This window comes from Pyxicephalus adspersus, chromosome Z (assembly GCF_032062135.1).
Source record: "Pyxicephalus adspersus chromosome Z, UCB_Pads_2.0, whole genome shotgun sequence".
Taxonomy (NCBI): domain Eukaryota; kingdom Metazoa; phylum Chordata; class Amphibia; order Anura; family Pyxicephalidae; genus Pyxicephalus; species Pyxicephalus adspersus.
Genome location: NC_092871.1, coordinates 85,237,972 through 85,264,436, shown reverse-complemented (window position 1 = coordinate 85,264,436; position 26,465 = coordinate 85,237,972). Strand labels below are relative to the sequence as shown.

At 38.9% G+C, this 26,465-nt stretch overlaps 1 protein-coding gene across 1 annotated transcript in view; it reads left to right on the top strand.

Moving 5' to 3' along the window:
• The first annotated feature begins 14,533 nt into the window (after positions 1–14,533).
• The window catches only part of FRMPD3 (FERM and PDZ domain containing 3), a 73,194-nt gene continuing 61,262 nt past the window's right edge, over positions 14,534–26,465 (top strand). Inside the window, exons 1-2 of the mRNA XM_072429954.1 lie at positions 14,534–14,601; positions 26,097–26,220. The gene's annotated coding sequence lies outside the window, so the exon portion shown is untranslated. The remainder of the gene's footprint in view (positions 14,602–26,096; positions 26,221–26,465) is intronic.

The window sequence follows — 26,465 nt, the reverse complement described above, 5'->3', positions numbered from 1 at the left end:
AGGTTAAAGCAATTGCTGAGAGATGATGGAAGCTGTCATTGCTGAATTCATCCTAAAGATTGCTAATAGTGTAAAGCTGATCTTTTTATTCAATATTTAAAAAAAACACAGCAATTAACTGAATAAAAACTGAATGTCTGAACTACATACTTAATCTGGGTCAGTTATTTGGAAAGTAAGAAAAGCTGAAGATTTGAACATTAACTAGGCAAGCTGTATTATTTAGAACAAAGTCAGAAAATGGCTTACATGGGCGTGATTTTTTAAAACCATTTGCAAGTTTTTAGCAGATTATTTCAATCCTAGACTAAATCTATTCCAGTATTGTTGGTTCACCTAGGTTCTCCATGATAGTCTATCTTCTCCATTCTAGGAGAGCTTTAATAAATTTGCCCCAATGTCTTCATGACAGGGGCACTTTAGGATCTCTATCAACTGTGATGCCAGTTATAGCAACAAGGTAAAACCAATGAATATGTATATATATATATATATATATATATATGTATATATATATATATATATATATATATATATATATATATATAATAAAATTCTCTTAATAACCCCATTTTCTGTAATTTTTTTTAATTTTGTTATTGTCATGTCTGTTATATTGGTATTGCTATACATATACATTGTTGACCATATATATACATAAATATATATATATATATCAAAATATAAATATATATACTTATTCCTTAATTTTACCTTATTGCTATAACTGACATCACAGTTGATAGAGATCCTAAAGTGCACCTGTCATGAATAATACATAAATATAAATATATATATAAATATATATATATATATATATATATATATATATATAGATAAATATATTGTATTGCATAAAAGAAAACATTTTTGCATGATAGCAGTACCAAAAGAAAGCATATATGTCCTAAAAATGTTTTTACTTTGTGTTATATAATGTAATATGAAGTATTTACACAATACACAGTCCCATCCCAACAGGAATGTATAATCTGCTCTAAGGGGTGTACAGTTGTGAAATCTGAAATAGCTAATATATTGTAGTTTATCAATTCTTAGATGTGGTGTCTGCATTACTTTTCTTCATCCATTTTGTCTACCTTTGTTCTCACCTAGTGATCCTGACAGCAACACTTTGCCTTTCTCTATGTGACAACCTTTACTCCCTACACTGTATCTATGGATTAAATCTATTATAGTTCAACAATAACTTTGTTATTAGATATAATACATAACTAAGAAATGTACATAATCATACAATTCTTTCCTAGCAATTTTAACATGGTCTTTTATCATTTTTTTAGGTGTTAATTAATAATGAAATCATTTATTTTTTGATAAATTGCAAAAAAAAGTTTTTGTTTCACCTGGCCTGGTGACATTTTAATCCCACTACACTATAGATAGAAACTGTTTTATTTATTCTGCAACATATTCTAAAACCAAAATTAAAAAAAAAATGTGTAGCTTTTTAATAATGTGTATTTGTTTTTTATTTTATATTGATGCTAAAAAAATAAATGCAGATCAGATATATTTTTAACAAAACTATAAATACATTTCATAAAAATAGATAAAAAAAACATTTCAATCATACATTTTAAATTTTAAAAAAAAGAGGGCAGAGAGGGTTTATTTAATTCTAGATTTCTAAATTGTGAAGGATTTTTTTATAAATGTGAAAGACTCTAATTTAAAATATAATAGGGGGATTATATCTATAAAGCCCTCTAAATTTAATCCAAACTTTTAGTTCCTCTAAGGCAAGGGTCAGCCAAGGCTTGACAATAAGCAGCACAACAGACATCACTAAATCTGCTGAGACCAGCAGTATTCTTGAAGTATATACACACACACATATATATATATATATATATATATATATATATATATAAAATACTGAAGGAAAAATAAATATATCAACAGTGTTCAAACAAGAGTGGCCTTTCCTTTTCAAAAAGTTGCATGCAAGAGGCGCCCAAGATGGCTGCTTCTTGAGCGGGTTTTGCGCTTCCCAGGCATGTGAAGGAATTCGAGCTTCAAAAGAACAGACATGAGTTAATTAAAACAGCAGTCCAGCAGCATTGCAAATCTTCTGTCTGTTCTGCATTGAAAGGTAGGGATCTTGGTTGAGGAGCAAGACTTTTTTTTACTAGTTTTCTTTAGTATTAAATTGTGATCTCTAGAATGATAGGAAAATGATGACGAAGGAGCAGAATGTAAGAAAAGCAGGGAGATTCTTGCACTGCAGATCGTCAGGGACAGCTTCCCCTCCAGCAAGAAGAACAATGAGCAGTACAATAGACATCACCACATCTGGTGAGACCAGTTGTAATCTTGAAACATAAAAGCCTTCACATATAAACTTCAGAAAGAAACATTAAATATGTTCAAGCAAGAACTGCCTTTCTTTTCCAAAAAGATGCATGCAAGAGGCGCCCATGATGGCTGTTTCTTGAGTGGGTTTTGCGCTTCCCAGGCATGTGAAGGAATTCGAGCTTCAGATGAACAGACATGAGTTAACTAAAACAGCAGTCCAGCAGCATTGCAAATCTTCTGTTCTGCATTTAAAGGGATTTTGGTGGAGGAGCAAGACTTTTTTACTAGCTTTCTTTAGTATTAAATTGTGATCTCTAGAATGATAGGAAAATGATGAAGAAGGAGCAGAATATAAGAAAAGCAGGGAGATTCTCGCACTGCAGATCTTCAGGAACAGCTTCCCCTCCAGCAAGAAGAACAATGAGCAGCACAATAGACATCACCACATCTGGGGAGACCAGTAGTAATCTTGAAACATAAAAGCCTGCACATATAAACTTCCAAAAGAAACATTAAAAATGTTCAAGCAAGAGCTGCCTTTCTATTCCAAAAAGATGCATGCAAGAGGCGCCCATGATGGCTGCTTTTTGAGTGGGCTTTGCACTTCTCAGGCATGAAAAAAGTCAAAATATTTTTTCCAGAACCAAGCATTTACTTTCTGAGGTCCATATAAAAAGAAGGATCAGTCCACCTACCTGGATTTATGCATCTTCCCCACCTGTAAAATTTTTGCCTGGTGAATAAAAGAGACAACAAATTGACAGTGAACCGTTTCGGGAATCTCGGTGAATGTACAGCTGATCGGCAGTCAATGCCGACCTCGGAAAAAGGATACTTTGGGACTCTAAATAAACTATTTGGAAATTGTTGTCTGGTTCAGGGAGTTCAGATAGGTGAGTAAGTGCGAACTATATAAAATAAATCAAAAGTCCATTTGAAGCGGATTTCTTCTTCCTTAACTTATTTTTTACCTATCACACTTTTTGGCCGAGGGCCTGGTGTTATAATACTGTCTAATGCTGGTGTAATTATCTAGAATGATGAGGGCTATATTATTTTATAGGCAACAACGGATCAGTGAGTTCAGTGGAAGATATTTGCACAAGGACGTGACCTACGAACGATATGCACAATGCTGAGTAATAACTTTCACCATGTTGTCAGAAGACCCTAAAAATTGGTTGATGTTTCACTAACCCATCTGTACTTTGCCGAATTGCTATAATGCCGTGGGATAACTTTTCGAATAATGAGATGTATAATGGATTCTGCAAACATGGGGCCAAGTCCATCTTTTTCTTGTGGTTTGTTGCAATACCTATTGGTAGTCTCCAATTTTGGATTAAAGCTGAACCCCAGGCAGATAGAAAAGTTCTAAAAAAATGTACTTCTGGGTTCAATAATGTATCTTTTACATATTATATAGATTCTACAACCATTGTTCAATAAAGTTTGGACGTGGTGACTAAAGCATGGTGACTTCCAGGCTTCCAGGAGCCCCCATAGAAACCAGAAGAAGCCAGTTTGACCGGGGGCCCAAGTCAGTTCAGGGGCCCATTGTTGGCTACGCTCACAACTAGCGGCTGTCAATGTTAGAGATCCCAGGAGCTCATTGTCTACATGAAGACCTGGCCTAGACTTGGGGTGTCAGCAGCAACTTGACCTTGGGAATACAACCAATCCTATGGGTACCAAGTAGGAAGGGGAGGGTTGTAAAGTAATGCAAACTGCCATAGGATGGCTCTTCTTTTATGGGCAATATGGCTTCTTCATCAAGGGGACTGGCAAAATCACCATGCACTTACTGATTGAGCTTATACCTACACAAAAAGTGCTTAAATATCCAATATAAAAGGAAAGTTGACCTGTTTTTGAAATGCAAGCAATGTAAGAGTGTAAATTTGACTTTATTTCAGCCTGTTAAACACCCTTCACAGCAGAATTCTGAATAGGAGAAGGTAAAGCAGCTGATAGGAGCAGAGAGTGACAGAGAGATAAGCTCATCATTTAGCTGCTTCTCCTTCACTGTCCAATCACAGCTTGGGGGAGGGATAAGACCAGCAAGTGTTACGGAGCGGCAGCATACAAAAATCAAGTCTCCAAAAAGAAAAAATATCAAGAGTCGATGGACAGAGTCGGAGTGTCTTTATCGGTTTATCTGGAGTTTAGCTTTTAGCTAAAGCCAGATAAATTGGCCTTTGGAACCCAAAGCCGGTAATAATAAATACTTTTTCGTGATGGCTTCTAAATGTGGAATTCCCTCTTGGGGATGAGCTAGCTTCAAATACATTTACTTTTTCCAATCACGTCCAACTGTCTAACAGGAAATGATTGTAATGTGATGGTAAAGGGAGACACAAAGGTGGGGACACGGGGAGACTCCCTGCTGGGGCTCTAAAGGAAGAGATGACAGGGAAGATCCCTTTGTATTGGAAGAAGCATTGGAGGAATCATCAGCGATTGAACTTTCTCCTGGCAAAGTCCTTGGGCTGGGTAACTCATCTTCCTGATAACGTTCAACATTGCTTTGTCTTTGGCCTTAGCAAAGGATATCTCAATGTGCAGTCAGGGGTATGTATTATTAGTCTGATTTATTTCCTGATTATGCTTTTATTCCTTTTTTAATCATTCATATCAGTAAAGGAATCTCCAAATAACTTCTTTGATTGAAGTTTAGGTCAGATTCACTGAAGAACTTGTGAAAGCACTAGAACAAAATTACCTGAACTGAAAAATGAGATATAGTAAATCAAATTAAAAAGAAATGAATATAATGAATGTAAAATGTTTGCAATAAAGAGGATAAAATTATTACAAATAAAAGAATGTATTGAATGTCAAATAATTGCAATCAATTTATTAGTTTATTCCATAAAAATATCAGCAGGCAACCAATATTCCATCTAACAATAAATAAACAAGATTTAAAGACACAAAAATAATTCATTAGAAATTATTTTAAAAAGAAACATAAACTTCTGCAAATATAAAAAAAAATGAGATACTGGGGTTTCTATTTATTTTATTATTTCATCTTTGCATTATCTTAATGTGTTTGTATTTGGCTTGTGTTTGCTCAGGACATTGTTTTATATTGTTTTTTCGTACATTGTGTAACATGCTATTTTATTATCATGTAAACCTTGGAATATCTCAATAAAAAATATTTTAAAAATAAAGAAACATAAAAAATGTTGGGGGGGGGGGGGAAAGGAGGAGAAAGCACAAAAAAAAGTTTATACGTTGAATGTAAAATAAAGTGTAAAACAATTAAAAATATAATTACAAATAAGTCCATATTGAATGCAAAAAAATTCATATAGCAATAAATTAGATATAATAATAATAATAATAATAATAATAATATTAATAAAAAATGATCAATTAATAAACACATGGGAGTGTATCTATAAAGCAGTGAGATTCACTGAAAAAAAACAATTACATTTAAAGCATTCACATAGCAAAACCTAAATAATGGATGTGATTGATTAATTAATCAATTGGCAATAATAAAATATAACAATCAATGTATTAGTTTATTCTATATCAAGTTTATTAACTATTTTTGTGTCTTTTGATCTTGTTGATTTATTGTAAATGGTATATTAGTTTATTCTATATATCAATCAAAAATCAATAAATCAACAAGTTTAAAAGACACAAAAATAGTTAGTTAGAAATAAACATAAAAAATGATTGTGGGAAAAGGACCAGATAATCATTTTTAATATAATTTTTTAGGGTTAACAAACTGGAGGGCTTAAATAAGTATTTATTTTATTATTTATTTAATTTATTTGATCCCAAAAGCAACCCATTTCATTTTTATAAAATGGAAAAAGCCAAAAGAAATTGTAACAATGAGATTGACATTAGTTCTGCAACACAGACAGGGACCCAGTTGCTGAAATGACCATAAGGTCCCAACATTTGTACAAAACTCTGAAGCTGCAGCAGTATAGAACTACTAGAGCGTACCTAGTATATCTTTGTTAAGGTATTTTTGGGAATTTAATGTACACCCAAGGTCCCATGGTCTTTAAATGGCTAATGATCATCTCTATCCCGGGGCTTTGCTTTTCAGAAATTTATTCTTGAGCCTATTTATTATAGTGAAAAAGTTTTTTACAAAATCTTCTGCATTGTTATTATACATTTTCCCTGCAATGAACAATATAAATGATGAGCTCTCTAAACATTTATAGAACAATAATACCAACAAATAAATATGTTTTAACCTATTCCTACTCAAAAGTACAAATAAAAAGGAGTTGTGGGTGTTGAAGGGGTTAAGGTAGGGTTACAATCATAAGTCTACCTACAAGAGATGGTTTGCTTTATCCAAGCAGCTCCCTGTATAGAAGGCTGACAAGGTCCCAACAGGGCTTTTACATTTTTTTTTTAATTTTCAGTATTCTACTTGCAAAGGTTGTTCACAGTTGTGAAAAGAAAGCACAGAGAGGGTGAAAGGGTGTCAATGGTACAATGTGTGGTGGTACAATGGCGCCATCTAGGGATACACTTTCATTATTACAATCCTCTAATTTTGCCATTACTTTTCTTTAGAATTCAAAAACTAACTATTTTTAGGGTATAGGGAAAATCTAAAAATGTGAATTGTGCCAAAGCAGTAATTTTTTCTTTATCTTTTGAAAAATATTAAGTGTTTTTAAGCACTTCCTTGTCTCCAGCAGAGCTGAATCATCCACAATGCAATTCTATCTGGGGCCTAGTGCCCAGTGAATATCCCAGGGCCCAAATACAACCTTCATGATCTTGCAGTATGGCTGGATTGGCACCACAACTGGTTAGAGCCATGCACTTTTTTGGTTCCTCCTGCCTATCACCTATTCACTATTGTGTCATGTAGTGAAGTTTGGTGGTGGGGTTGGGTTAAGAAGCCATGGATGGCATTTGGAAAGACAAAGAATTGATTTTCCCAGGCTTGTCAAGGTTGATCTTTCTTCCAGGGGCATCTTTTCTTATTTTCAAGCAAAGTCCCTAAGAAATGATTTTAGGTACTTCTTACATACCTAAAATTAATTTATAAACTACATATCTGGTTTTGTGTTTTATCAAAATATTTTTGAATTTAAAACTTATTTTGCTTCCTGAATTAGCAGTGCACCTGCACATATTCAGATTAAACGGTAAATGAGCTTTAATATGAGCCCTCACTGATCTCTGTAGCTGCAGGCACTGCGGAGCAATTCATCTGCAAAGATTGCAGCAGAAGCACAGCTGTCACTCAAGCCCCTCCTTCTGCAGTTTAACACGGAGGTGTGTCCTTGCAGAGCTTTGGCTAATAGGACAAAGCTACATAGAAGAGCCCTCCCACTTCACAATTAGGACCGCCCACTGCAAACTATAAAAAGGACCATTGAGTAGGGCTTCGTGGACCATGCCTGTGGAATATGTTTTTATACTTCCACTCTACTTTGAAAGGCCTATATGAAAGGGTGACAGGAGCACAGTAACAGGGCGTTGTCACACACACAAAGGATTATCTCAGTGTGCAGCCAGGGGTATGTATTGTTAGTCTGATTTATTTTCTGATTACGCATTTATTCCTTTTTTTTCATTTTCTAAGGGCTATTCATATCAGCAAAGGAATCTCCGAATAACATCTTTGATTGAAGTTTAGGTCAGATTCACTGAAGAACTTGTTATGTGAAAGCATTAGGACAAAATGACCTGAACTGAAAAATAAGATATAGGAAATCAAATTACAAAGAAATGAATACAATGAATGTAAAATGTTTGCAATAAAGAAGATAACCTGATTACAAATAAATAAATGCATTGAATGTAAAATGATTGCAATCAATGCAGTTTATTCCATAAAATACCAGAAGGCAATCAATATTAAATCTAACAATAAATAAGTAAGTAAATGTTCCTAGGCTCTTCTTTGTCTTGGATCATGGATTCATGGATCATTCACATTGCAATCCTATTAGGGGCCTGGGTCCCAGTGGATGTTCAGGGGGGCCCAGTTACAAACCCTCCCAATTTTGCAATGTGCAAAGTAATGTTATGGGTGAGTCATGTTATGAGTGTATCTCAGGGTGCACAAAATTGTATGAAAAGTTTGCATCTGTGTGCCTAGCCAGGAAGAGATTGGGTGAGTCTCCCCCTCATGGTAGCTAGCAGTATTGCAGAATGTGATATCTCCCCTCCTTTGCTGATGACAGAGACATCTCTGGTTGACCTTCTCCAAAAATGGAAACTTCCACCAGTGTCAAACTCCTGGCCCTCCACAGCACTCAGTAGTTCCTCCTGTCTATCACCTTTTCAATGTCATGTAGTGAAGCTGGAGGAGGTAGGTTGCCAAACCTGACCTTCTTTCCAGGGGCCGTTTGATTAGGAATTATTTTAGGTAAATTTATCATCCACATATATGGTTTTGTGTTTTATTAAAACAATTTGAAGATTGACACTTGTTCTGCATCCTGGACTAGCATATTCTGATCAAACTAAAGAAGCTTTAATTTGAGCTCTCTTAACCTCTATAGCTGCAGGCATTGCGGAGCAATTCATCTACAAAGATCTCAGCAGAAGCACAGCTGTCACTCAAGTCCCTCCCTTAGTAGCTCACCATGCCCTCAACACCCACCCCCCCTCCCCACCCAGCTCAAAAGTATTTGGACAATTGACTCAAAGGCTTTTTCATGGGCCGGTGTGGGCAATTCCTTCATTATGTTATTATCAATTAAGCAGATAAAAGGCCTGGAGTTGATTTGTGGGGAGGGGTGCTTGTATGTGGAAGATTTTGCTGTGAACAGACAACATGCGGAGCTCTCCATGCAGGTGAAACAAGCCATCCTTAAGCTGCAAAAACAGGAAAAACCCATCCAAGATATTGCTACAATATTAGGAGTGGCAAAATCTACAGTTTGGTACATCATGAGAAAGAAACAAAGCCCTGGTGAACTCAGCAACACCAAAAGACCTGGACGTCCATGGAAGACAACAGTGGTGGATGATGGCAGAATCATTTCCATGGTGAAACCCCTTCACAACAGCCAACCAAGTGACAACACTCTCCAGGAAGTAGACGTATTGATATCCAAGTCTACCATAAAGAGAAGACTGCATGAAAGTAAATACAGAGGGAGCACTGCAAGGTGCAAGACACTCATAAGCCTCAAGAATAGAAAGCCTAGATTGGAGTTTGCTGAAAAAACATCTAAAAAAGCCAGCACAGTTCTGGAAAAACATTCTTTTGATGGCAGAATGATGGCAAGAAAAAAGTATGGAGAAGGCGTGGAATAGCTCATGATCCAAAGCATAGCACATCATCTGTAAAACATGGCGGAGGCAGTGTGATGGCTTGGGTGTGCATGGCTGCCATGGCACTGGGACACTAGTGTTTATCCATGATGTGACACAGAAGCAGCCGAATGAATTCTGAGGTGTTCAGAGACATACTGTCTGCTCAAATCCAGCTAAATGCAGTCACATTGATTGGGAGGCGTTTCATAATACAGACGGACAATGACCCAAAACATACAGCCAAAGCAACCCAGGAGTTTATTAAAGCAAAGAAGTGGAATATTCCTGAATGGACAAGTCAGTCACCTGATCTGAACCCAATTGAGCATGAATTTCACTTGTTGAAGACTAAACTTCGGACAGAAAGGCCCACAAACAAACACACAGCAACTGAAAGCCGCTGCAGTAAAGGCCTTGCAGAGCATTAAAAAGGAGGAAACCCAGCATCTAGTGATGTCCATGAGTTCAAGACTACAGGCTGCCATTACCAGCAAAGGGTTTTCAACCAAGTATTAGAAATGAACATTTTATTTTCAGCTGTTTAATTTGTACAATAACTTTTGAGCCGCTGAAATGAAGTGATTGTGTAAAAAAAGGCTTTAGTTCCTCACATGTTTATGCAATCTTTTTGTTCAACCCACTGAATTAAAGCTGAAAGTCTGCAGTACAACTGCATCTGAGTTGTGTCATTTAAAATTAATTGTGGTAATGTACAGAACCAAAATTAAAAAGAATTTGTCTCTGTCCAAATATTTATGGACCTAACTGTATATATATAAAATATGACAATGGAGGTGACAGGGAAGATCCCCTTGTATTGGAAAAAGCATTGGAGGAATCATCAGCGATGAACTTTCTCCTGGCAAAGTCCCTGGCCTGGGTAACTCATCTTCCTGATAATGGCCAACATTGCTTTCTATGGCCTTAGCAAAGAAATATATAACATATATTAGAAAATATAATACATCTCCTTTAGGGGGTATGTATTATTAGTCAAATTTATTTCAGTTCAGCACACAAAGGGTGAATTGGTGTCAATGGTACAATGTTGATACAATGGCGCCATCTAGGGATACAGTTTTATCATTACAATGCTCCAATTTTGTCATGACTTTTTTTTTTTTTTAGAACTCAAAAACTAAATATTTGCTAGATTATAAAAACATCTAGAAATGTTAATTGTGCCAAAGCAGTATTTTTCTCTTTATCTTGTGAAGAATAGTAAGTGTTCCTAAGCAGCATTGTCTCCATCAGAGTTGCAAAGCTTTGGCTTAGTGGATATCCAGGGTGGGCCCAGATACAATAATTATTATCTTGCAGAACAGCTGCATTGGAACTACAATTGGTTAGAGTTTTGCAGTTGCTTGCAACTTTACAAGGGTGTATAAATTTGTAGGTGATTGGAGTCTGATGGGAAGGATCTTTGCCATTGGTAGACTATACACATAGGGAAGCTTCGTCTAGTTCTGTTGCAATGTTTATCAAAGCCAATGGAAAGGATTTGGGACTGTGACCTTTTTTCAGATACAAGATGGCAGGTCCTGGTGTTTTATAACTGCAAAGGGACTGACCAAGTAACTGGCAGTATTCTACATTGTGATATCTCCCCTCTTTGTGCTGATGCTGCAAAACTCTGAAACATACCTGGTTGACTTTTCCTGGCCCTCCCTCTGCACTCAGTGGTTCCTTGCCTATCACCTTTTTATATAGTGAAATGGTTTGGGGGTTGGTTGGAGAATCCAAGGAATGCATAGGGTCTGGCAAAAAATTGATTCTGCCAAGCTTGCAAAGTTCGATCTTCTTTCCAGGGGCAGATTTTCTTATGATCAAGTAAAGTCATTTTAGGAATTATTTTAGGTACGTCACACATCCACATATCTGTTTTGCATCCTGGATTAGCATTTTCTGGTCAAACAGTAACAAGTTTAAATTTGAGTTCTCACTGACCTCTGCACTGGGGAGCAATTCATCTTCAAAGATCTCAGCAGAAGCACAGCTATCACTCAAGCCCCTCCCTTAGCAACTTACCATACTCCCAACACTCTTCCAGCGACGATCCTCAGGGGTGTGTCCTCACAGTGCCTAGGCTCATAGGACAAATCCACATCCTTCCCACTTCCCAGGATGATAGAAAATGGATTTTTTGACTGCCAGGAGCTAGAAGTACCAGCATGCTCTTCTACCCCATGTCATATACACACGTACACATGGCATGCCATGCTGGGACTTGTAGTGCCCAGGCCGACAGAGGGTCGGAATTATATATATATATATATATATGGTGACAACACAGGAGCACAGGGACAGGGCATTATCACACTTCACAAGATCAACACAAGAATATTTCAATGAAACCTGCAGATTTTAAAATACTGCAAATGACTTTTGAAATAACACAAATGATGAGATTTTAGCAATCTGAGTTAACCTTCTATCACAATGTATGCAGAGAAACAAAAACTTCATGACGGCCTGTAACTCCAACTACGTGAAACTTGCTTGTGCCTCGGCCATCACAGCTTCTCACTAAAAGAAAAAACAGTTTTAAGAATCACAAAGACCTGATATTTGCACAGTTACATACTAAGATATTAGGCTGTCATATCCCCCACACTCATTTTTCTATTTCATCTAGAAGGGGGCAAAGCCAGGAACTTCTCAGCACCCCCTCGTACCTTATGAGTCCTAGATAAAAATCCTCCGATATTAATGGGAAGTGAACGTTTGATTGATTGACTTAATTGTTAATGTATTTTGTTTGACTGTACTTTTGCACTTTTTCTTTTTGTTGTGTTTGTAACCATTATGCTGTGATTGTTTGTACTGTTCTGTATTGATACATACAATAAAAATATCACAAATCCGTCAACCTCCAGACCTGAGGAGTACTGGATTTTTGAAGATTATAAATGCTGTATATATTAAAATGAAATAACACTAAATGAAATGTTACCAAAGGAAAAGCAAATGAAATTTTAAGGCTCACCAACTAAATAAAACATTTTTGGCAAAATTTTAGTTCAACTAAACAAAATGGTGCCTCAGAATTTGAATCATTACTGTACCCTGGAAAAGAAGTAAATAGCAGATTTAGGCTGTCGGGATGATCATCTTCATGACTGACAGTAACAGCATCCTCAGCAACAGGAACAGCTTCATTTTATGGAGGAAAAGCAAGACAGCTGATTCTGGAATACAGAACCATCAAAACATAAACGGCACCTCCAGAAAACAGTTTAAATTTGAAAATGCTCTCTGAAATTATGCTGGAAAATTGAAGGATCCAGAATTTTTGAAGGCCATTTTTTTAATGTTAACTGTAATTAAAAAAAAAAAGGCAATTGTTGATCTGACCCACCTCCAAGGCCCAGGCCTTGGCAATGTATGTCAGATATATGACACACATCACTCACGTGCAACACCTTGACAATAAATGGCACCCAAACACATTTTACGGTAAAGCCCATTGTAGTGCACATACCGCATACATCCATGCAAAAAGGGTGATGCAGTGCACAGGTGGGCTCTTCAAAATTAATGTGTTGCCTTAATGCAACGCATGTTAAAGTCATGCCTCCTCTTAGAAAAAAAGAGGGGTTCAATCCCCAGCAGTTATTCCTCTGGTGGTGGCGGAGTGGAGGCCGGCACTAACATGTAAGCAATACTTTGTCCTGAATTGCGCTTAATAACACCCCCAGACTGAAAATATGCAAACTGACAGCATCATCCATGCAAAAGTGACCTGCAGCGCTGGACAAGTTTGCGACAATGTGGAAAAGCTAAACAAAGACAGCTTTTTTTAATCTTCATCACAAAACTATTGAAGGGACCCCAAAATCTAAGGGTCCATTCACAGGTGTGTTGTGGGAACATTTGACACTTGCCACTGTATTGGATCTACATGCAGCACATTGACAACGATGGCACTCCATTGACCGTACAACCCAACATAGTGCACATACCACATACATTGTGCATTTTGGTGCGATGCATTCCAAATAAAAGGGCCATTGCAATGCATTGGCAGCTGGTTTTAAAATAATGCATTGCCTAAATGCAATGCAGGTTAAAGCGCAATACCCATAATGCTCACTCGTAAAAAAAACTGTTTTCAGCTTTTTTTTGCCACCTGGTCCAATCACCAGCATTTCTTCCTCCAGCGAAGGTGAAGTAGATGGGCATTTATTCTGAACTGAATGCCAATGTTTAAGCTTAATATTGCGCCTTAAAATGCGCAGACTGACAGCATCATTGGGGACTTCTGATGTTGGACCACAGAGAAAGCCAACGACACTGCAGAGAGGGCGAATGCTGCTTTTTTTTTTTTTATTTATTCATCACAAAACTGATATTGGGACTCCAAAATTGAGAAAATGGAGTCCTACTTAAACCTGTGCTGTAACGCTCATGCATTAACGCAACAAAGCGCCAAATTTACATAAAACATTTACATTTTTTTTCCAAAAAAAATCAATGAACACATCCTTTGCCACAGTGACAGATCTCACCGGCTCATGCGAATCAATTAAAAGCTCGCCGCCAGGATAAACACAACGCGCGTTACCGCCAGACGCGTCGACTGAACAGACGGGCGAATGTGTATGACAGATGCATTTTTTATACAGCAACAGATACATATTTATGTATGTATATCAGCTTGTCATTTGGTGATTGGTCTGTCAGCTTCTATATATTATATTTGCAAACCTCACCCCTCTTTTAGTGACAGTCAATGCACCCCCCTTTTTTCCATTAGCCCTCCCTTTGATTTTTTTCTCCACCCCCTCCTATTCCTATTTTGCACCAGCAAAATAATAATGACCCTCTCATGCTGATTCCTTCCCTGTAAACGCTGAATGAATGAATCTTTCCTCCATTTCTGGTGAATGCTCCCCTCCCCTTTTTTTCCCATTCACCCCCTCCCCTTTCTTCTCTGCACTGACACCGCTATGCATTGCATTTAGCGCTGCCTGGACCCCCCACCCTGCACCAGCAATCAAACAGGTAATATTGTCTCTATTCTATTTGTATCATTGTGTCATTGTGATGCTCCATCCATCCACATCTGCATTATTTGCACCCTACGCAAAGCAATTGCGCCTTTTTATTTCCCAATCCGTCTTTAATAATAATAATAAAATCACTTGCCTGCGCCTACTATTTCCATGCAGGTTTACGTTCGCCAAGCTGTCCAACCCAGCACACTTGGCGTTTATTTTTTTACAGACTGTTTGGTATGCCGGTTGCATTTCTGCAATGCGAGCTCTTCTTTTAACCCATTCTGCACGGTGGGTTTAGGCAGAAACAACAAGCAACCGAGAATCGGGGCAGCAGATACAGGAGCGACAAGGGACGGGGGAATCGGGGAGATCAGATGCAGACGTTAGGGGAGCGATAAAGAAACGAGGGGCTGCGTTTGCTGCAAGGAGATGTGACGGACAAAAAGACAGAAATGTGGCTGCTGCAAAGGGGACGCACAAGGTAGCGCAGATGCTGCATGGATGTGCTGCAGGAGAAGGGGAGCAGATAGGCAAACTTTAGCGGCTGAATACGCATTGTGTGCGCATTGGGGTAAACACATGTGTGCTACATCATAGTATGAAAACTGCTGCCAGATATCACATTGAAGGATATTTGGGTTCAATGGGTATTTAATGATTTAGGAAATACATCTGATTGGCTACTTTGTTAACTGTTGCAGATTATGACCAACACCACATGTGTAACATTATATTACTAACACGGTATACACATGCTGCGAGTCTGCCAGATGTCACACACACATATATGTATATCATGAACGTTTACTAATTTTGGAAATTAATCTGATTGGCTACTTTGTTGACTGTTGCAACCTTCTTTTTATCATCATACAACCAACATGGTATACACCTGATATATATATATATATATATATATATATATATATATATATATATATATGTGTGTGTGTGTGTGTGTGTGTGTGTGTGTGTGTGTGTGTATTTGATAAATGTTTATTAATTTTGGAAATTAATTCTAATTGGCGACATCATTTGTTGACTGTTGTAAATTATGACAGGATTTGTGAATACCAACACCACATGTGTAACATTATATTACTAACATGCTGCGAGTCTGCCAGATGTCACACACACATATATGTATATCATGAATGTTTACTAATTTTGGAAATTATTCTGATTGGCTATTTTGTTTGTTGATGATTGCAAATGTTAACTGTAACATGCGTGTAACATCATACTACTAACAAGGTATACACCTGCCATATATATATATATATATATGTGTAATTGAGAAATGTTTTAATAATATTGGAAATTAATCTGATTGGCTACTTTGTTTACTGTTGCAAGTGTTAACTCTAATCTTCTTTTTTTCATCTTGCAACTAACAAGGTATACACCTGCTGCAAGTCTGCCAGATGGCATATAAACATATATATATATATATATATATATATGTATGTGTGTGTGTGTCTGTGTGTATTTGATGAATGTTTATTCATTTTGGAAATTAATCTGACTGGCGACTTTGTTGACGGTTGCAAATGTTGACAGGATATGTGAAAACCAACACCACATGTGTAACATTATATTACTAACACGGTATACACATGCTGGGAGTCTGCTAGATGTCACACACACATATATGTATATCATCAATTTTACTAATTTTGGAAATGTATCTGATTGGCTACTTTGTTTGTTGTCAGTTGCAAATATTGACAGGGCATGTAAACACCAACATGCATGTAACAACATTCTACTAACACAACATAAACACCCAAAGAGTTGACAAGATGTTACATATATATAGAAATAGATACAAATTTAATGAATATTGCCAATTTTGTAAATTCCTCTGATTGGTTAGTTTGTTTGCTGACCCTTGCAAACATTTATGAAACATATAAATCCCCACATACATGTAACACATACTACTAAAATAGTATGAAAGCCCCACCAGTCTTGTGAGTACTGTACATGGCAATATATTGGATATTTATGGATATTTATAGGTATTGATATTGCTACTGTTGCAAATGTTTACAGGTTTCTAATGTTTATGTGTTACAGGTTTACAGATAAACACTGACATGTATGTATCACACAATACTAAAACTGAAAAGGGTGAATCTGGCAGGTGTCACGTGGAAATATATGTAATGAATATTCAGAGATATTTGAATCTGTACTGACTGGCTGCTTTTTTGCTGACTGTTGCAACTGTTTATCATACATGTGAACAGCAACATGTGTGTAACATCATTGTACTAACAGACTATAAACACCCGTTACAAATGAATGTTTACAAATTAATCTGATTGGCTGATTTGGTAATTGTTGCAAATGTTTACAGAACATGTTTACGCTATATAACCCCAATATAAATCCACTGCTGGTCATTTGGATGTCACATGGAGAAGTATGTATGTCTATTTAAATCCATGGCTATCCCTATTCATGTTCAGGGGTATGTACCAATTTTGGGAATTAATCCTATTGGTTGCTTGGTTTTTGACTGTTGGAAATTTTTACAGTTCCTGTGAACCCCGTATAGTCCCAATATAAATAAGTGAGCCTGGTGAATGTCACATAGAGACAAGGTCAGACATAGGAAACTGAAAAGGGTGCCTACACCAGGGGGACAGACCAGCCAATAGGGGCCCCAAATCAATTTGGCAGAGGGGCCCAAGCCATTTCAGCACAGGCTCTCTGTTGGCTTCTGCATAGAAATGTATATGTTCAATAGATATTTATCAATTTTGAAAATTAATCTGATTGACTTTTTTGTTACTTATTATGTTACCATGCATGTAACTAAACAGTATAAACGTGTTTTGACACGTAAAGGTGTGCAGTGAATCTGACATTCACTGAAACATTCCCGTGCGGGGAATCTTTCAGGTCCATGTGTTGCAACAATAGTGATTATTTCTCCACCAGAGAATGTTTCAGTGAAAGTCATATTCACTGTTTTATAAATTTACCCCAGTAGAAATATATCTCTATAAGAGATATTTACAGATTTTGGAAATTAATCCGATTGGCTGCTTTTGTTTTGTTGGCTGTTGAAATTCATGTTGATGGTGGACCATGCCTGTGTAATGTGTTCAAATGATTACTTGTAGTCTTTTGGTGACAACATAGCTGCACATTCAGGGGAATCAATAACAGTTTTAGCAGGGACTTTTATGGCAGGATCACCAGGGATTATTATAATGAAAGCTGCAGATTTCAAATTGATTTTGTATCTGTCATGTGTGTTGAAATGGTTTCTGGTTGTCTACTTTGGAAGCCGAGGTGAGCAGAGTGTCATCATACAGATTTAATCTGCCAGGATTATAGATTGTAAAAGTTCCTTTTTTAGAGTGACAATGTTTTAATGGGGTTTTTTTAAAACATTTATAGCGTTGTCACCCTTTTAAAGACTAATGTTGTTACAGTGATGTTGTTAGTTTCTTCAGTGGTCAGGCATTGCCAATGCTAAGGAAAAGGTTGGTCACTCCAACAGGTGATGGGTTATGACCTGGGGGGGGGCCTTCAATGTACCCCCCAGTAGGGTCTATTTGTTGCTTCTGTGGTCTGCCTCTCCTTCCCCCCGATTGTACAGAAGAGGGGAGAGACATTTTAGGGTAAACTGATGGCCATAATTAGTTTGGCCCCCACATGGACCAGGGACCCTGTAAAGGGACTAGGGGCCAGTAGAAAGGTTCTTGCTGCAAGGTAGCGCAGCTGGGGAAAGAGATAAGGAAGGCCATAGGTGCGGGAAAGTTCACTGTGCTGTCTGATGGATATTCATGGGATTCAATGAAGGATGAATAATTACCCTTCCTTGCCCTCCAGCCTACCCTTCAATAAATCTGCCCCCCAGCCTCCCCATTATTATATTCCCCCCCAGCTTCCCCTTTAATAAATCTGCCCTGCCCCCCCAGCCTCCTCTTTATTAAACCTGCCCTCCAACCTCCGCTTCAATAAATCTGCGCCCAGCCTCCCCTTCAAGGCCTCAGGCTTGTTTCCTCTGAGCTTCTCACAATGTACATTAGAAGCTGCAGCAACTCAGATAAAGCCTCATGTACTGACTGCATCAAAATAAATAGCACAATCTCTTTATTTTAACAAATAGGAAAAGTATATGGTTACCTGTTTTTATTATGTTTTTGTATCCAATTTTGTTTATTGGTATTGTTGTAAAATACATAAAAATAAAGCGTTATAAAAAAAAAATAGCAAATTAAACTCCAGCGATCATATGACGGCTGAGAACACAAAAAAGAAAATCCTTCTGGGCAGTTAATTATAAAAGAGAGCGGCCAACAACATTTTGCTTCCCATGCAGCAACATTAATAGTCAGGGTTCATTTGACTTGACAGCTGCATTAAGCGATCGTCCCCGGCTAGCATGCTCCGGCCTCATTAGTATTCAGCGGTGTGGTGACTTCCAGGTCCGGCTCAGGTACCGGATTATCCCATTTTCTAAATTAATCGAGTCATATCTGAATTCGGCAGACCTAGGAAGCCCCGCCCACCACGGTATCGACCAATCATCAACCTTCCAGGTCTGGTTAAAGTTCTCTTCCTTTGTTCTCCCTGCAGCACCTTTGTGATTACCTGATCATCATTCTACCTGCGTCCTTCCAGCACTCTGCACCTGTGGCCTCCTCGCCTGACTCTCCGCTTCTTCTGGCCCCCTCTTCGCTCTCCTATTGACAGCTCATTTTTCTGCTGCTTTTCCCTTCCCCCAGCTGTGGTAGGTTAAACCCTTTGGCTGCCTGCTGGTGTGTTTGGGTTCCAAAGGTAAAGGGACAGTGCCATGGGCATTTATATTTATATATCAATGGTTCATATTTAATTATTGACTGTGGCCTTCCCTTAATTTGCCTTCCAGTCTTCATTTCATTAAATCTGCCCTCCAGTCCTTAATAAATATGCCTGCCATTCTTCCATTCCTTAAATCTTCCCTCCAGCCCACTCTTTATTAAATCTGCACTCCATCCTTCAATACTTTAATCTGCCTTCCGGCCTCCCCTTCATTAAATCTGCCCTCCACTCTTTATTAAATCTGCCCTCCATCCTTCCATTCCTTTAATCTGCCCTCCAGCCTCTCCTTCATTAAATCTGCCTTCTGGCCTCCCCTTCATTAAATCTGCCCTCCAGCCTCTACTTCATTAAATCTGCCCTCCGGCCTACCCGTCATTAAATCTGCCCTCCAGCCTCCCCTTAATTATATCTGCCCTCCAGCCTCCCCTTAATTAAATCTGCCCTCTGGCCTCCCCTTCATTAAATCTGCCCTCCGGTCCTTATTAAATATGCCTGCCATCCTTCCATTCCTTAAATAATCCCTCCAGCCCACTCTTTATTAAATCTGCCCTCTGGCCTCCCCTTCATTAAATCTGCCCTCAAGTCCTTAATAAATCTGCCTTCCAGTCTTTATTAAATCTTCCCTCCATCCTTCCATTCCTTTAATCTGCCCTCCAGGCTCCCCTTAATTAAATCTGGCCTCCCCTTCGTTAAATCTTCCTTCCTGCCTCCCCTTCATCAAATCTGCCCTCCAGCCTCCCTTTAATTATATCTGCCCTCCAGCCTCCCCTTAATTAAATCTGCCCTCTGGCCTCCCCTTCATTAAATCTGCCCTCCGGTCCTTAATAAATATGCCTGCCATCCTTCCATTCCTTAAATCTTCCCTCCAGCCCACTCTTTATTAAATCTGCACTCCATCCTTCAATTCCTTTAATCTGCTCTCCAGCCTCCCCTTCATTAAATCTGCCTTCCGGCCTCCCCTTCATTAGATCTGCCCTCCACTCTTTATTAAATATGCCCTCCATCCTTCCATTCCTTTAATCTGCCCTCCAGCCTCCCCTTCATTAAATCTCCCTTCCGGCCTCCCCTTCATTAAATCTGCCCTCCAGCCTCCCCTTCATTAAATCTGCCCTCCGGCCTCTTCGTCATTAAATCTGCCCTCCAGTCTCTCCTTTGAATAGTTGTACTGACTCTTTTCCTGGACTGAAAACATTTCTGATTTAACTGTACACTGCTTTCCACACTGTGCATTAGAAACTGCAGCAAGTGCCTCATTTCCTGGCTGCAGGACATTCAGCATCATTTAGCCCCTCCCTGCCTCTTGGTGTGTTTAATACTTGCCCCTGCTCCCCCCGTTGCATGCCGTGGTTCCTCCAACCAGCTCCCACACCCTTTAGGGATGGAAGGAACCACAGCATGTGGTAGGGGTGGCAGGATTTGATGTACCCCACAGTTTCAGACACCCTCAGCAATTTTAACTTTGGCCATTCTGAGATACAAAATTGTTCTGCGTTGGTGATTCAGGAATATAGAAACCAGAGGGATTCGCACAGCAGCCAGGCACCGGGCATTGTTATTATGTCTGTCATTTTTTTATGGCTAGGGAATTAATAGGGTTCTGTTTACACATGAGCACTGCTGCAGCACATGTGCAGACAAATAATTTGATTGTGTTCAGAAAGGGTTAATTATATCCTGCGCCCTGGATATGTTGTGCTCATACCTACATATTCCTACACACACACACACAAATATATATGTACATCTATACTGTGCACAAAAGATTAAGATTTGCAGATTCCAATCTTTTTTACATGGATTTTGGTGCCCTCGGGGGTGCATCCATCACAGATTCACCGGGCAATGTGCCCACTAGATAATTGATAGACATTCACCCTCGTGAGATCCTGTGGGATTCGCCCGTCGGTTCCGCTCTATTTGTGGTGTGGGCGGCTGAAAGGTGAGATCTGCGGAATCAAACGTTGTTGAGCAGAATATCAATTTAAAGCCTAAACTATTCTTAGGATTCTGATTTCTGGGGAAATCATGGTAAAGCTTGTATATAATTTGCCCCCATCAGTTACCCCCCCCCCCCCCCCCCCCCCCCCCCATCCATCATTATCATAAGAAATCATTAGGTTGTTGTGTTTTTCTTAGGAATGCAGTTATGCACAGCACCCTGTTGGCCCCTCCCTCTGGTGGGAGGGGCCATCAGGGTGCTATGCATACCTTATTGATAATAACACAGCACCCTGCATCATTCTTTCTCTAAAGATCCCTCAGGTATACCGGCTCCTTGGGGGAGTTATACAATATTAAAAATACTTGATGATTGGATGTCAGTGCAAAGGAGTGGGCGGTCCTAAGCAGGTGATATTTGCATAGGCAACACCCACATGTGGTGCCAAGGCTTCGTGATTGAAGGAACTGAAATCCAATGATTGAAATGGGCGGGCCAACAAGGAGAGGGAAGAGCTAGAGGTTGTTGGATGTCTACCAGCCAGAAATTTGGTCACCAGGGGTGGACCCGTCATGTAACCTAACAATCCAATGGCCTCATTGCCAACAGATGGGGGGACTTCATGGGGGAGGGTTATAATTAAAAGCTCAAGCACTGCCCAAGAACCTCTCCAATATACATTTCAGTATTTAAAAGAATGATTTAGGACTAGGCAATTAAAATATTGACCAACCTCAAGGACCAATTGTAAAAAGAGCCTTTCTTCCCTTAGACTTTTCTTCTATACGGTTGTGCATCAATGCCCCCAGGGATACCAGTGGAACATAGATTTAATATGTATTCTAAGCCCCGCCTCCAGTGTAATCACATGATATACGTTGTGTCCAATGCCCCGGTGGTGAGTATGACGCACTGGGTCAGCTATTTCCAATCAGAGTTCCTTCAGAGGTTCCTTGTGTTGGTCAACAAGATTGACTTCCAATATGATGGTGCTTGCAAAGTTCTGGGGGCCACGCCCCTGAGGAGTCACCAATATTCTTTTTAGCTGTCCTTAATGGGTGGATAATTGCCACAGCTCTAAGGGGGAGTGTACTCCATTGAAGAGGTATTTTTTCCCTTGAACCCTGATAAATTGGTTTAAGCAAAGGTTCTCCCACACCTGGAAAAGACCCTTCCTCAGGGGTAAAAATGCTTCATAAGTGGCAGTGATAGGCAAAATCTGTTACCGATTTGTGTGTGACTTGAATCAGCCAAAGAGCCAATCAGGTGTGCTGCAATGCAAAAACCTTTCTGATAGGTAGATGGAACTCCCAAGCCATTTGGAGTCCACATTTTGCCCTCCAGGTCCAGGGTCAAGAAACGTCACCCTTCATCAGGCCTTATAAATACCTTGGGGGTTTCTATACAAACTGCCCAGATTAGGGAACACACCAGTAAAACAGCCAAAAAATACTAATATTGGCATTTTATAAAGAAGGCCTCCAGAGGGCGCTATTTTAAGTGTAGAATCTATTCAGTAATATTACCAAGTTATTGGGCCCTGATGAAGGGGGAGCTTTCTGGAGCCCCAAAACGAGTCGGCAATATTTTTGGTGATCAGACATTTTTTATCAGACATTTTATTCTCAATATTTTCAATAAACCCCTAGTTGAGTTCACCACTTAGCGGCCCCTTTGGAGTCATTGTGCTTTGAAGATACATTACACTTTGTATTTCAATCATTTTTATTAGGATTTTGAAGAAAGTATTATTAACAACAGAGGAACAATTGCAAAACAAACAAAATTGTGCAGGCATTTTACAGAAAAAAAGGAAAAAATGCAAAAATGAGAGCAGCCTATCAGGCAAGCCATACATAAAAGGAATAAAAAAAATGAAACAATTTTGATACATTAGACCGAAACTGAAATAGCAGCCTAAATGTCCTAAAGTGCCCATTTGATAGGGAGATAACAGGGAGATAACCTCATCAGTCTGCTGCTTCTTCTCATCCAGCCACATAAGGTAAGTGAAAGTGAAACTGCAGAAAAGGAAGATTACAGGTGTGCTTTCCTGCCAGACAGAGCTGTGTAAATCTCAGAACTGGCAGCACAGAAATACACACCCGTTGGCAGGAAAAATACCCCTCATATATGTATTTTCTCATATATATGCTTCAGCTACAAATGAAGCACCTATTTTATTATTCAAGTCCAGTGCTTTGAATTCAGGGAAGTTTCCTATGAGAGGAGCTGTGACTGATGGCCGTCCCTGACAAAGGTTGCGTCGGCTGACTCATAGAAAGGCGATGGACTGAATTTTGGAATTGCACAGAGAAATCTATACACAGAGGCCAGAACAAAAGCAAGTGTCAAAGGCAAGACAAACTGCAGAAATGTTCTGATGTTATATCTGGTGACACCCTCATGCGGAGAATAGAACACCTCGCTGATATATCTGAAAAAAAAAAAAAAAGAAGACAAATTTATACCTTCAAGGTGAAAACATTATGCAATTCAATGCCAATGGTAACCGTTATGTAGTTAAAGAGAACCTGTCACTAGTGCAAAAAATGCAGAATAACTGAGCATTTAAATTGAATTTTTCCTGTCCATAAATTCATTTTATATTTTCTTGCAATGTGTCTCTGACTGCTCCAGGAAGAGTCAATTTTGTAGCACAGCCCTCTACCACCTTGAACATCATAGCTGTCTCCTCTTATGGGTTGTCTAATGACTGTCTGTGCTGGTTCAGCTCCTCTGTCCCTCCCCTTACTTGCAAAAATTACCTTTTATGTAGATGGGGAGGAGCAAAAACAAAACCAAGTGACAGCTCAGATGTCGGTAAGATGGTGGCACCAGTCATGCAGGAGGCAATAAAAACATCAAATGCACAAAAATCTTACGGGTAGATTGTGTTTTCATAGAATGCGTGTGTGGGTGGGGAGATTTTTTTGAAAATACCACAAGGGGCAAATTGGGAAAGTTTTCAAAAAATTGTTGCAAATTTGGCAAACAGGAAGAAATTTGATGGAAAGTGAGCTGCTGCACAAGGGCCCCTACACTCTCCTCAGCCAATTAGGGCACCCCCGGCACCCCTGTAACTCATTTGAATAGGACCCCAAGTCAGTTCTGCACGGGTGCTCACTCTTGGCTTCATCCACTATCAAAGAAGCAGATTGTGAAAATTGGGATACATTTGCCAAATTTCTCCACAATTTTGCAACAATTGCATTTGCTCATCCCTAGTTTAGGGACGCATTAGGAACAGTGTAAGGCAAGAAAAAAAAGCTGGTGACAGGGTCCCTATTCTAAAATTTGATATTTTCTTCTATAATATTCTAAAATTGGAAACATCAAATGTTTCTATTCCTGGTTTTGGAAAATGCATGGAATGTGTTGGAAGACTTGACAATGAGCTGGATGCATATGCCCACAGTACCCATACGGCATTGCCTGTCCCGCCATGGTTGCCCACCCATTCCTACATTCAATGTGCGTTCTCGGCTTTATTAGACGTCAGTGCAGCTTGTGCTGCTTGTTTCCTATGGGAAAGGTCTGGCAGCCGATTTAGCTGCATGGTCTGCATAGAGACTGCCCTTGGAGGAGGGATTGAAATCATTTGTGTGTGCTTTGCATTTTAAACACTGATATTTAGCATGCAAGCAATACAGCAGCCTGCAAAAGTCAGCATGGTGAACAGATGTGCCAGGTGAAGTACGAAATCTTTCTTCCCTGACACGTCACTCCATGGTTAATGGAAGAAATCTGTAGAAATGCTAGATAGTCACAGACCCGGTTCGCCGTCTTGATGAGGCCACCTTTATTATTATTATTATTATTATTATTATTATTATTAATAATAATATTATTTGTGGTCTTTATATCCTCTGTGCCAGACTTCTGACCTAAGGGCCATGTTATGCCTCTTGGCGAACCCAAAATTTACCTATATTTATTTCATTGCCTCAATATTTTCATATTTTATTTCTTAATCTCTGTATCAGTCTCAGATTAGCCTCTGATCATTCCTTACAGTCTCTGACCATCTCTTGTACAATGTCTGCAGTCTCTGACCGTCTCCTGTACAATGTCTGCAGTCTCTGACCGTCTCCTGTACTATGTACGATGTCTGAAGTCTCTCACAATCTCCTGTACTATGTCTGCAGTCTCTGACCATCTCCTGTACGATGTCTGAAGTCTCTCACAATCTCCTGTACGATGTCTGCAGTCTATGACCAGTTCCTGTAGTATGAATTTTAAAATGAATGTGCCCAGAATTCAGCTTTACCAGTTAGCCCAAACCTAGCATTTAATTCTTGCTCTAACCTCAACATTTAGGTTTATGAAAGTTTTATTAAATTGATCCGTATGATTGGCATTGTGTCTCGCGCAATACAGTTTTGTTAAGAAAATCACTTTTTCGAACTCTGTTTCTTTCCTGGAGGTCCTGCCAGTGCAATTACTTCCTGCTACAAGCTGACAACACCAATCCCAATTCTTGCAATTAGTAGCAGCGTTGTCAGGCCAGCAATGCTTGAGCTTTCTATAGACCTGCATGCGGTATATATGGTATGGGTCCATTAGGTGGAATTCTCTGGTATAACCCATCCTGCTGGTTTAATGTACAATAACAAAAATACAGACTTGTCATTTTTTATCATAAATAGAAGGAATAAGAGATTTCTGTATTAGGATTTTGCATATGAATTCATGTGCCAGTGTTACATATGTGCTTTTCCTAATTTGTTTTTCAGATTCCAGGAATGGCCTGGGCTTCCATCGGTACAAGGGGTCCCGATGCCACAGGTGACACCAACATATATTCCAGACTGACACATTGAAGGACGTCTGACTGAATCAGATCTTAGTGCTGTCCAGGTAAATGAATCATGTGACTCAAAATATTAGACTGCTGTTATTTTAAAACATGGAGTTTTTAAAGTGAATGCACCCTCCTAATAACTATAGGGGCCCCACTAGTAGCAAGGTATGCTCTACTTTCGCCTAACGTCTTTTGGCTGGCAATCCTATTATTGTACAGCGCTGCATAATATGGTGGCGCTATATAAAAATCCTTTTTTAATAGTAATAAATAAAAATATTGTGACACCCTGGGTCCTTTG